We start from the raw sequence: 13,802 nt of genomic DNA, 5'->3' as shown, positions 1-13,802 counted from the left end.
CTTGTTATTACTAATAGACGAATTATTAAATTGAAGCAACCAGATTTTAAACTGGAAGTGAGAAGAGTAACCCTCAGCATCCTGCCAAGTTATGGCTGGAATATCCTAGGAAAACACTGTGGTAATAAGATTTCAGTGGAGGTGGCGGGGTGCGGTGGTGTACACCTGTAATCCCAGCACTTTGGGAGGCCAAGGAGGGTGGATCATGAGGTCAGGAGATAGAGACAACTCTGGCTAACATGGTGAGACCCCGTCTCTACTAAAAATACAAAAAATTAGCTGGGCATGGTGGCATGCGCCCATAGTCCTAGCTACTCGGGAGGCTGAGACAGGAGAATGGCTTGAATCTGGGAGACGGAGGTTGCAGTGAGCCGAGGTGGTGCCACTGCACTCCAGCCTGGGTGACAGGGCAAGACTCTGTCAAAAAAAAAAAGAAAGAAAGAAGTTGTATATTTGTTTCTTAAAAATATCTTGAAGACACTGAAGACTCTAAAAGTAGAGTGCTATCCTTTTACATGTACATACTCACATATATTTATATATAATGGTTCTCTTAAGAAGAAATATCAGGCTGGGTACCGTGGCTCATGCCTGTAATCCTAGCACTTTGGGAGGCCGAGGCCAAGGTGGGAGCATTGCTAGAGCCCAGGAGTTCAAGACCAGCCTGGGCAACATATGGATTCTCCATCTCTAAAAAAATAATAATAATAAAAATAAAGAAAAAAAAAGAGACTGCCATTCACCCTGTTGTTTTTCTTCTTTTTTGCAGACATCTCTTTCTTACCACTAGCTAGTTAGCTAGCTAGGGTATTTCTGCTGTGGTTTATTAAAAGATCCCATAGCTCCAAAGGGTTAAGGTATTTCCCTGTGGGCCTACTGGACTCAGTGAGCGTAGAGGATAAAGGTCACGGACGTTTGACACTGCTGCCTCTGATCACCCTTGCCACTCCTGGTTCTTTTTCAGGTGACTATTTGTTGTTTACCCAAAGAAATCAGGAGACAGAGTAGGTCTGTGCAAATTATCATGACACTTGAGGACGAACTCAGCCCCTGTGTAACTTAGCACCATGCCGGAGAGACTAATTTGGCTGTCGGGAGCCTAGAGTTCAGTAGCAACCTTTTCCCTTAGTTTTGCTTTTTTATATTCTTTTGGCATGCATCAATTTCAGCTTGTTAAGCACCTGCTCTTTGTGCCCTGTTTTTTTATATTTTGTAATTTTTATGACAGTTATAATTGAGCTTCATAAATTCTACTCCCTCAATCTTGTGGACTCCTGGACATTATCTCTCTGTTTAAGGTTGGATTGCTAGGAGCTTCTTCCACATAAATTTTTTACTTTAGGAGTTGTTTGAAATTTCTCTGGAAACCATGCACTGAGTGAGAATGAAAGCATTTGAGAACATCTGCCTAAATTGGCTATGGTAAGAGAGCTAATATATCCTAGGGGGCATGCTTGAAGAACAAAGTTGATTGCTGCTCAGCTAAGTATAGGAATTTGTTGTGTTGAGTGGACTACACAGGCTGAGGACAAATACTGAATTGCTTGGAGATTTTTAGAAGCTGTATGTGTTGGAGTAGAAATGGAGGATTGAGAGACTCTAGTCAAAATAGAGAACAGAGACATGCATGGGAGGACATAGAAGGGAGATACCAGAGAGAGTACAGAATGAATGTTGGAGTAGGAGTATGAGTAAGCTTACCTTCTCTTTAACCTCCCCATAAACCCATAAAATCTATAGGTAAATTTGTAAACAAAATAACCTTTTCTTTTCAGAGCAGTTTTTGGCTTAAAGAAAAACTGTGAACACAGCACAGTTTCCATACACATCCTGTTTCCCCCATTAGCAACATCTTACAATTAGCCACAGTTAATGCACCAATATTAATACATCATCATCAACCAAAGTCCATAGTTCATTTAGATTTCTTAGGGATGTGTGTGTGTGTGTGTGTGTGTATGCGTGAGTCCTTTCTCTGTTTCAGAATCCAATCCAGGGTACCACTTAACATTTATTTATCTGGAGATGGAGTCTCATTCTGTTGCCCAGGCTGGAGTGCAATGACACGATCTCGGCTCACTGCAACCTCCGCCTCCAAGGTTCAAGTGATTCTTGTGCCTCAGCCTCCCGAGTAGCTGGGATTACAGGCGCATGCCACCACACCTAGCTAACTTTTGTATTTTTAAGTAGAGACGGGGTTTCACCATGTTGGCCAGGCTGGTCTCGAGCTCCTGCCTTAAGTTGTCCACCTGCCTTGGCCTCCCAAAGTGCAGGGATTATAGGCCTGAGTCACCACGCCCAGCCTGGGATGCCACTTTACATTTAGTTGTCATGTGTCTTTGGGATCCTTTTGGCTATGACTTACCTTCTTTTTGATGACCTTGACAGTTTTAGGAGTACCTATCAAGTATCTTGTGGAACGTACCTCATGTGGGATTTGTCTGATGTTTTTGCATGATTAGACTGGAGTTATGGGTTTGGGTGAGGAAAATTACAAAGGTAAAGTGACATTCTCATCACATTATATGACAGGTATCTACGTCAGCATGACTCGTTACTGTTGAAGTTGACCCTGATTGCTTGTTTGACAGGTTTCTCCACTGTAAAGTGATTTTTAGACCCCCTTTCCATACTGTCCTCCTTGAGAGAAAGTCATGATGTGCAGTCCACACTTAGGAATGGGGAGCTAGGTTCCACCTACTTGAGAGTGGAGTACCTGTATAAATTATTCTGATTTTACACAGGAGATTTATTTATTCTCCACGATTTTTCTATTTATTCAATCATTTATTTATTCAATCATTTATTTATGTCAGTATAAACTCAGATATTTATTTCATACTTTGGGTTATAATCCAATATTACCTTATCGATCAAATTTCTCCAGCTTTGGCTCTTGGGCACTCTTTGATTTGGCTCTTGTGTCCATTTGACTGTGAACACCCCCTAATTGTGTGTGTGTGTTTAACACTTTCTTAGTCTCTGGCACTACAAGATGCTCCAGGATCAATTTGTATATTTCCTGCCCCTGTCCTGGAATCAGCCATTTTTCCAAGGAGCCCTGAGTTCTTTGCTGGAGAATGATATTAGAAACCACAATCTGGTTACTAGCTGTGCTCATGGCTACTACGGTGTCATTACTTCTAGGCCCTTTCAGATAACAGATAAAGGATATATGTATATTAACCTGTATATACATACACATATATAAGTATTCCTATATATAACCATCTGCTATAATTTGAATGTTTGTCCCCTCCAAAACTCACATTGAAATGTAATTGCCATTGTAACAGTATTAAGAGGTGAGACCTTTAAGAGGTGATTAGGCCACGAGGGCTCCACCATCATGGGTGGGATTGGTACCATTATAAGAGGGTGAATTCTACCCTCTCTTGCCCTTATTCTTTGCCCTCTCACCTTCCTCCATGTGATGATGCAGCAAGAAGGCCCTTGCCAGATGCCAGCACCTTGATATTGGACTTCCTAGCCTCCAGAACTGTGAGTCGATAAATGTCTGTGCATTATAAATTTTCCAGCCTTAGGTATTCTGTTATAGCAGCATGAAACAAACTAAGACACCATCTATATCTATATTAAGTTAAACACAGTTTATACTTGATCTCTTGAACTCTGAACTATTAGCACATGGATGACTATAGCCTCCTCCCGTTGATTACCTGTAAATTCCCACTGTAACCATGAGAAATTATCCATTTCCTAAATTGTTTAATTTCAGTTTACATGTATAGTGTATTGTTACATATATCTACATTGTTAACCTGTACCTATGGGAAAATAACTTTTTCAACTATAGTGCTTATGTACAGTTTCCTTTGCCCTTAGTGTTATAGACTCTGCTCACATCCAAAGTTACTTGTGTCAGCACTTTTCTCCCCAACCCCCTGCAGTGAAATTGTTTCACACTTTTGTAATATAGTTAGGTGGTTCTGTTGCAATCTGCATTCCAACTGAGGATCCCCCATCCTCTTAAATGATTCTTTAAAAATTTGCATGCAGAATGTTTACTCTTTGTGCTGTAAAGTTCTATGTGTTTTGACAAATGCATATTGTCATGTATCTACCATAACAGTATTATACAGAATAATTTCACTGCCCTAGAAAACCCTGTGCTTCATTTCTTCAACCCTCTACTCCCAACTCTTAGAAACCACTGCTCTTTTTTTCATAGCTATAGTTTTGCCTTTCAAGTTACACATCTGGCCAGAAGGTACAAGGAGAGATGTGTCAAAATGCTAAATGTGGCCTCAAGATGGATAGAGAGAGACACAGTAAGTGCCACTGGAAGCTCAGGGATAGATGGATCACTGCTGTAGTAATCGTGTTTGTGTGCAAAACCAGAGTTGAACCCACTTATTCTTGGATAGTAATTTTATTCCTCATTGATTCAAAAAAATTTTGTATTAAATACCTACCATGTGCTAGGTACTAAGAAGACAATGAAGAAAAAGCCAGGGTTCTTGTTATTTTAGAACCAACACTTTAATTTATAAGTGGTGAGAAGAAGATCAAGAAAAGTATTTTGTTTTTTCACCTAATTAAAAATATACCTAACATTTCCCTGAAGCTTTATGACTTATTTTATGCTTAGGACCATGAGAGAAGTTAAGAAATATCTTATAGAGATAATTATATATGAACACGAACTCAAGATTGGCATCTGTATTTAAAAAGCACTGACCTAGATACATCAGCCACTGTAAGGCTCAGCCCTGCCTTTGAAGCATCCTGACAGTTAGCCTTGGCCTACATCTCTTGCCAGGATATCCTGTATCCCCTTCCCATCTCCTGCTCTAATGACAACTCACCTGCCCCGAAGTCAAGCCACTACTGGGTAGAACACTTGTACAGTTCCAGAGCAATCCATGTCAGCTCTAGATCCCACCCAACAAGAGGAAAACCTCCCCTGAGATCAGTATCTCAACCTCAGAGCGCTCCTTACATCTTAGAGTCACCCTTGTGCTGTTTACCCAGTGCTGCTTGAAGGGATACCGGGGAAGAGGAACAGAAAGAAACTCAGCCTACTTCAGGGGAAACAAAGATTTTTGCCAGCAGTCAGCTGAGGGCCATTAACCCAAGCTGGCTTTCCAGTTCTTTATCTGCAAATTTCCATACCCCATTCTCTCTCTTTACTTCCTGACAGCAGAGTGTAGGTTGTGGGCCTGGCTGGGTAGCTAGAGTTTCACCACAAAGAGAAACTGTTTCACATTTCTTCACTGTGAGCATTCCATTGCCTGGAGCAAGAGGGCTCTCTCTTCAGCATTATTTGTTCATGGATAAAGACCCCAGTGTGCAGCCCAGTCCACAGAGTCCAGTTTTTGAAAACTCTGCAATTACCGGTCCTTGCGGGGATTTGGCTGAGCTCCACAAAGGACAGCCCAGGTGGGACTAAATAATGGGTACTTTGTTCAATCATTTGCTGAACATTTCCTTAGAGGAAGAGGTAAGGCTGGTGGATGTTACAGTGAAGCAGACGGACACCTCCCCTGCCTCTGCCCCTTCCCCACCTCCCCCAGCACAGTATCTCTTCAAGGCTCATAAGACATGCATCTGGGCCAGGCGTGGTGGCTCACGCCTGTAATCCCAGCACTTTGGGAGGCCAAGGTGGGTGGATCACCTGAGGTCAGGAGTTCGAAACCAGCCTGGCCAAGATGGTGAAACCCTGTCTCTACTAAAAGTACAAAAATTAGTGGTGGGTGGTGGCAGGTGCCTGTAATCCCAGCTACTTGGGAGGCTGAGGCAGGAGAATTGCTTGAAGCCAGGAGGTGGAGGTTGCAGTGAGCCAAGATTGTGCCACTGTGCTCCATCCTGGGCGACAAGAGCAAAACTCTGTTTCAAAAAAAACATGCATCCACGTGTTGTTTTTCAAGTTGTTCCTTTCAGGTTGTTCTTTCCAGTGGAGTAGCAGTGGAGCCTAGAGGAGAAGAGCATGGATTCTGAAGTTTGGCTCTGCCTTTTAACAGCAGTGTGACCTTGACAAATTGTCACCCTTTTGTGCCTCAGTTTCCTCACTTATAAAATACAGACAATTCTAGCATACTGTTGTAAGATTTGAGGAAGTGTTAAATAAATTTAGTCACATGAAGGCTTTAGAACACAATTACTACATGTAGTTACCGGTACCTAGTAAGCGCTAAAAAATGTTTATGGTTATTATTATTTAGAATTTACTATGTAACAGGCTAAATGCTTTCCGTTCATTATGGAATTCAATGATGACACAACTTTGTGAGGTAGAGACCATTATTACAACTAATTTACAGATGGACAAAGAGAGACTTTGAGAGGTTAAGCAACTTGCCCAAAGGCACAGGAAGTGGCAGAACCAGGCAGGTGATTTTAAAATCCTTGCCCTCAACTATTTTACACAAGTAGATGTCCTTGTTTTGTGGAAACTAAAACTCTTTGATGTGGGCATTTCTATTAGAAAGTGTCATTGTGAGGCTCTCACACAACCCCAACACAACTGTCATCTAAGTTAGATATGATTTTAAGACATCACTGATGTTTTAAAGCATTCTGATCTTGGTGAGGCTCAAATGTGAAAAATAAATATGTATGCACAGTTGATAAAATTGGTAAAATAGGATAGTGTAATATAACTTTTCCAGAGTACATTCTGTGAGTCTGGTGTGGAAGTTCTTTACACATTTTAATGTATTTAATCATCATAACACACTCAGGAGGTAAGAACTGTTATTATCTTTATCTTCTGTATGAGGAAACAGAGGCAAATGGAACAGAGGCAAAAGTTCAATGACTTGCTTAGGTCACAGAGCCAGCAGCAGGTTTAGAATCTGATCCTAACCTGTCTGGTTCCAAAGCCCATGCTCTTTGCCTCCATAACTTTATGGTTTGGCATCATAGGCTTCAAGCATACAGAGATGCAGAGATCCTTGCAGGTGGAGAGAACATGAACAAAGTACTAGAAGCCAGAAGAGGATTCGTCCCAAAACAAGTGTTTCAGCTTGCCAAGGTGATAATAGGAGAAAAATGAAAGAAAGGTAGAGATCCAAATGGCAAATCAAGGACTCTAGATGGATCTAAGACTTGTAAAGCCTCTGGAATTTGGTTTACGTGTGTATGCTTGTGTGTGTGCGTGTGTGTGTCTGTGCAATACATGTATGCACAGCAACACCAGTAACTAAAGCAATATTCTTACAGGGGACTTGGTGCATTTCTTAGAGATACAGCTAAGACAATACCATGAATATTTATATTGATGCATTTAATTCAACAAAGATGCCTGTTTGACAGCCAGTGTATTATTTTGAATATTATTCTCACAGGGAGAAAAGGGGCAAACAATCTTAAATGTTTATTAAATTTTCAGCTATCTTTGTGTGGAGATATTGTAGGCGTGAATTTCTATTTTACTTTTTTTGTCTTTTCCAAACCCAACATGTATTATTTTCACAATCATAAAAGGGAGGCTGTGCTGAATATTCAACCTTTATCTAGGCAATTACATATTCTATCTGGTTTGGAACATTTTATAAGGATCTTCAATTACATCATCATAAGTGACTTACATCTATTGATACAGCATCTTTCTTATGAGAAGCTTAGACATCATCGATTTAAACCGCATAAGAATCCTTGGAGATCATATTTTTGCCTAGCACTAAGAGCTACATAGAACAGAAGATAGAAAGGCTGGCAGATTTTCATTCTATTTGATAGACTGAAAAATGTGGCTCTGGGGATCAGCAGTGAATCATCCAGGGCTAAGTAGAAAGTACAAAAACTGGGATGAGGCCCAAGAAGCACCAACTTCTGGTTCAATAAGCAGATGTCTAGATATGGTGTGCAGAATGTCCACATCAGTGTAAAGTGATTACTCAGAGACAGCCAATCAACACATACTGACCCCATGTGCAGTATAATGTGTGAAATTTCACAGGGAAATGGTTGAAACAAATGCAAATGGAAGGAGTGGTTCAAAAATATTTTTCTGGCTTCTAGTGCATGACTACATTTATTTATTGAAAAAGATATCAATTTATTTGAGGTTAGGACAGTGTAATCAAAGATCCTCATTGTGTCTAGGTTGAAATGTATTAATAAATAAGTATCTCCAACAAAGACATTTGTATTAATATTTTAAAATTCCATATAATCTTGCCATTTTAAAAATAGATGAAACTAGATTTCCATTTATTATATAGCAAGAAAACTAAGAATTATTCATTGAATTCTTGACAATACTGTTTTTTGTTTGATGATAATTATATTTGTTGTTACTCTCCAAATCCCCAGGAAATCTTTGTTTTACCAAGTTAAATAATTTATATTAGAATTTACCATGGAAAACTAGAGTATAATTGGGTAAAAATAATTTCCACATACTGTTTAATTTGAGATAATAATATTCAAACAGATTCATCTGGTTCTGAACAAGTCTCCAATAAGCATTAACATTGTGATTTTCCTTATTTTGTAAAGCTTAGAAATGAGTCACTGCATTTCTACAATATGAAATGTATGATGTGATCATAGTGTTTACAGATTTTTGTGGAGGCCTAGTTTTGTGCCTAACCTGAAATAATGCACATTTTTGGAGCACATAAACATATTCTTATTAGTAACCTTGTAAAGTGCCCACAACCAGGCATTGTGGAGAATTCCCGAGCGCAAATTTGACTCATGTGTCCTTTTTTGACTCAAATAGAGTACTTTCAGTAGGTCAGCATTTCCCCTTCATATTCAGTGGCATTCTCTCTATTAGTGTGACCTTGCTCCCAAAGGCCTTTCATATCAAATTCTACCAATTTTATGGTATAGTTGCAGATACTGGAACCAGGAACCACTACACCTCCAGAGGCACAAAAGGTCTCCTTGGTAACATTTGAATAGTACATTTTTAAGGAGTGTGATTTTTTGTTTGTTTGTTTGTTTTTTTGAGATGGAGTCTTGCTCTGTCACCCAGGCTGGAGTGCAGTGGCGTGATCTTGGCTCACTGCATCCTCTGCCTCTTGGGTTCAAGTAATTCTCCTGGCTCAGCCTCCTGAGTAGCTGGGATTACAGGTGCCCGGCAACACACCTGGCCAGTTTTTGTATTTTTAGTAGAGATGGGGTTTTGCCATATTGCCCAGGCTGGTCTCGAACTCCTGACCTCAGGTAATCCACCCACCTCGGCCTCCCAAAGTGCTGGGATTACAGGCGTAAGCCACCACACCTGGCCTACGGAGCATTCATTCTGAGAATAGGATATGAGTGAAACAAGCATCGGCACCTGGTGGGCATTGTGCCATACTCAGCATACCTACCCTGTAATAACTTTCACTGATCCAAAGGCAGAGTAACAACACTGCTAATCAGGCCTGATATAAGGATGGTGGGGCTGAACAATGATCCTAATTATGCTCTGTCACTAAAGTGGGGGAGCACAATATCTAGCATAGCCACTTTCTATTCTTATCACTTACCCAAATATGACATGTTTTGAATATTAGCTTTAGATTGATGTGGGAATGCACCCCTTCTTGCATTAGAACCATTCATTCATAATTTGAGTCCACATTCCACACACTGAGGCTCTCTTATGACTAGAGTTTCAGACTGTTGGTGACTTAAGAATTTTGAGTCTCGAGAATGGGTGTGACCTATACTAAAAATCTCTGACCTTTAATATGAGCCTTTCTCTGAGACATAAAGCTTATTTCCCAGTGAAATGAAATGGCTTCTAACTTTTCAGAGTTGACAAGCAGAAATAACAAGAACAATCTGTCGTGGGAGCTGGAGACACCTTCACTCTGGAAGTCATGCAAGTAATCTTATTACCAGTACATAACCACGATTTCAGATGCACTTCAAACACAAGACGCCTGCTACCTCTGAAACTGGCAGCAAAGGCCAATTTTTGATGGCAGAGTACCCAATGTATTATAATCTGAATCTATTCAAGTAATCTTTTTTTTATTTTTTGAGACGGAGTTTTGCTCTTGTTGCCCAGGCTGGAGTGCAATGGCGTGATCTCAGCTCACTGCAACCTCTGCCTCTGGGGTTCAAGCGATTCTCCTGCCTCAGCCTCCCAGGTAGCTGGGATTATACGCACCCACCACCATATTCAAGTAATTTAAACCATTATAACCAACCCCTCCCTACTTCCCTTGAACTATGCTATGCTAGGGCTGTGGGAAAATATTCTTTCTTTACATAACTAGCTTAGTCTTCTCTGACTTTATATCAAGACGATTCTCTCTTCTATTCCCAGATATCAGCTCTGATATAGATTCTTGGCTTTTATTTTCCCGTAGACCACTCTCCTGTTTTAGACACTAAAGGCTGCTTATTGGGTATGTTCATTGAGCATCCTGATTCTGTGATCATTGCAACAAAATGTCATTCGGTAATGAGTGCATTTATTAATTCCCAGGCAATACCCTTACCTCCCCACAGTAAAACCTTTTTTTCTTTTTTCTTTTCTTTTCTTTTTTTTTGAGACAGGATCTCTCTCTGTCACCCAGGCTGGAGTGCAGTGGTGTGATCATGGCTCACTGCAGTCTCAACCTCCTGGGCTCAAGCGATCCCCTTGCCTTAGCCTCCCGAATTGCTGCGACTACAGACATATGCCACCATGCTTGTTGCCATGTTTACTGGAAGGTTAGGAAAACAACTCTTCCATGTTTACTGCCAGGTTAGGAAGATGGCAGCGGGTCATAAGTCCATCCAGATAAGCCATGCTTGCCCGGATGCAGAACAGCACACGGTGTCATTAGTGGATATTTTAACTGCATGGCACTGCTTGCTTTCTAGCAGGGTCTCATTTCTCACGGGGCACTGCTTTACTGGATGAACTGCTCCAACGTGAGTTTTGGTGTGGGCTTTTCAGAATATGGACATGGTCACTGCATTTTGGGTCACGAGTCATGAGGTGTGTATCTTCCTCCATTCAACCTTACCTCCAACATAGCATTGGAGAAGGCTAAGATCTGGCTCACAGTGTGAAAAAAGGAAAATCGTGATTGACTATGTGACCTTGAAATGTCATTGGGTAATGACTGCATTTATTAATTCAACAAGTATTTATTGAGCACCTTCATGTGCCAGTCACTAAGCCAGGCATCAGTGATACAATGATGAGCAAAAACCTACATCTCTGACCTCAAAGAGCTTGCTGGCTGTGAGGTTGGTCATTAATGAAATAACTATACAAATAAGTGGAAACATTTAACTGTGGTAAATGCTAAGAGCCTTCTCTGGGTAAGTGACAATTAAGATGAATCCTGAAGAAAGGATGGAATTTGGCCAGGTGAAGAGAAGGGTAACAGACAATGGCAACTGCATGTTCAAAGGCCCTGTAGTAGGAGAATGCCAGGTATGACCTGAATGTGGTTGGTGGGGACCACGGTTCAAAATGACACTGGAGAGGTGGATAGGGGCCAAGTCATGCAGGGCTAAGAATTGGTATTTATCTGCAAAGCAATGGAAAATCATCAAAGTCTACTGGGGGATGGGAAAGGTGGTTAAGTGATCAGATTTGCATTTTTAATCAGATCACTCTGGTGGTAGTGTAGAGTAGAGGTAGGTGAGGGAGAAGATGTAAGTAGTCAGACCAGTCAGACCAGATCATTACAGTGAACCAGGTTAGAAATGAAGGTAGCTTGGACTATGAAGAAGGGTTCAGAGAGAAGAGGGTGGATGCCAGGCATATTTAGGACTCAGGGATGGTTTCAATATAAGAAATGGGCAAATTGAGTTTTCAAGGAAGAATGAAGAAAGACTATTTGGAGAGATCAAACTTATCTCTATGAATATTTTGTGTTCATCTTTTCAGGTCTCTTTGACACTAGAATTTTTGGTAGACTGTTTTTGTCTTGAAAACTTACAGGATAAATTTCCTGGGGAGAATGAATTTGACTAGAGTCAGGTGCAGTTGCTGATCATCGTGTTGAGGACACCGGCGCTTTGGTGAGGGTGGTTGACAGGGAAGGATAAATATATAGGTTAAACATAAACAGTCCCTACAGAAATTGGTGGTTGGCAACATGTCAATGACCCTCATCCAATTCTCACTCTAGAAACTGGTAAGCTTCCCCTGGTCCATGTGGCCATGAGTTCCTTTTAGTTGTGAAGGGGTGCTTTGCTTCTGAGCTGTGATCAAGAAACTCTTAATCAAACCAGTCCATCTGTGTTTGTGGCTTTCTCTAGTCAATTCTGTTTGGAGATTATCTGTCTAGGCATTTCCTGTAAAATGCACCATCTCAGGTAGTTTGGCTTATTTTCTGAGGAAGGGTAACCCCGGAGAAGGCACCGGATTAACAGATACCACATTTATTATGGCCTGTTATTTTTTTTAATCACCTCAATCCCAGCCCTGGGGTGGATAAAACAGAACTCTTCCGTGTTTACTCTTCCTGGGGCCTCTAGCTAATAGTTCACTTAGGAATAAGACAGATTTGCTTGGCAGCTCTAACAAACCTGGACCTGAGAAGACAAAGTGGACAGATTGCTTTTTTCATGTTTCTCCTTCTCCAGCTATGTAACAGCTCATAGAGGTTTTCAAACTCTCAGGAAATGCAAGGGCGATGGGTCCTTTGCTACACTTTGACACTAATTAACTCCCTTTAGTGTTAATGAACAGCTGAGTTCATGATATCAAACATTTACTGCACATTTACTATATGCCAGGCACTGTGCTAAGTGATATACATGCATTCAAAACTTTTTTTTTTTTTGAAACAGAGTCTTGCTCTGTTGCCCAGGCTGGAGTGCAATGGTGTGATGTTGGCTCACTGCAAACTCCGCCTCCCGGGTTCAAGCAATTCTCTGCCTCAGCCTCCCAAGTAGCTGGGATTACAGGCATGCACCACCACGCCTGGCTAATTTTTGTATTTTTAGTAGAGACGGGGTTTCACCATCTTGGCCAGGCTGGTCTTGAACTCCTGACCTTGTGATTCAACCACCTTGGCCTCCCAAAGTGCTGGGATTACAGGCATGAGCCACCACACCCGGCTGAAAACATTTTATTGAGGTATAACAGGCAGTAAGGTACATAAATCTTTATAGTCCATTATAAATCTCAATAAATTTTTATATATGTATGCCCTTGGTAAACTCCACCCAGATCATGATATAGCACATTTCCAACACCCAATAAGCCTCCCTTATTCTCATTTCCCAGACCTCCCCACGGTAAAAACTTTTTTTCTTTTTTTTGAGACAGGGTCTCACTCTGTCACCTAGGCTGGAGTGCAGTGGTGCAATCATGGCTTACTGCAATCTTGACCTCCTGGGCTCAAGCGATTCCTTGCCTCAGCCTCCTGAATTGCTGGGACTACAGGGTTATGCCATCGTGCCTGGCTAATTTTTGCAAAAACTACAATTACTTTTGTACCAATCTGATACCTAGGGATGGAATTATATCACAGAATAGGTGTGGGTTTAGTGTACAATAGTAGATACTTCCAAGCAGTTCTCCGAAGTGGTTTTACCGGTTTAAGTATTTACTAGCAGCTTCCAAGATAATTCCAGTTGTTCCACATTATTACCAATGCTTGATATTATCAATGTTTAATTCTAGTCATTCTGGGGTATGTGTGGTTGTGTCATGTAGTTTTAATTTTCATTTCCACAATTACTAATAATGTTAAGCACTTTTTAATATACTTATTGGCCATTTGGAAATTCTTTTTTGTAGAGAGCCTTTTTGCTTATTTTTTTTCTTTTTTAAACTTTTATTTTCAGTTCAGGAGTACATGTGCAGGTTTGTTGTACAGGTAAACTGCATCTCACAGTGGTTTAGCGTACAGATTATTTCATCCTTCAGGTAATAAACA

Source organism: Gorilla gorilla, chromosome 3 (genome assembly GCF_029281585.2).
Source record: "Gorilla gorilla gorilla isolate KB3781 chromosome 3, NHGRI_mGorGor1-v2.1_pri, whole genome shotgun sequence".
NCBI lineage: Eukaryota > Metazoa > Chordata > Mammalia > Primates > Hominidae > Gorilla > Gorilla gorilla.
The sequence above is the reverse complement of the archived record's forward strand: the minus strand, read 5'-3'. Positions refer to the sequence as shown.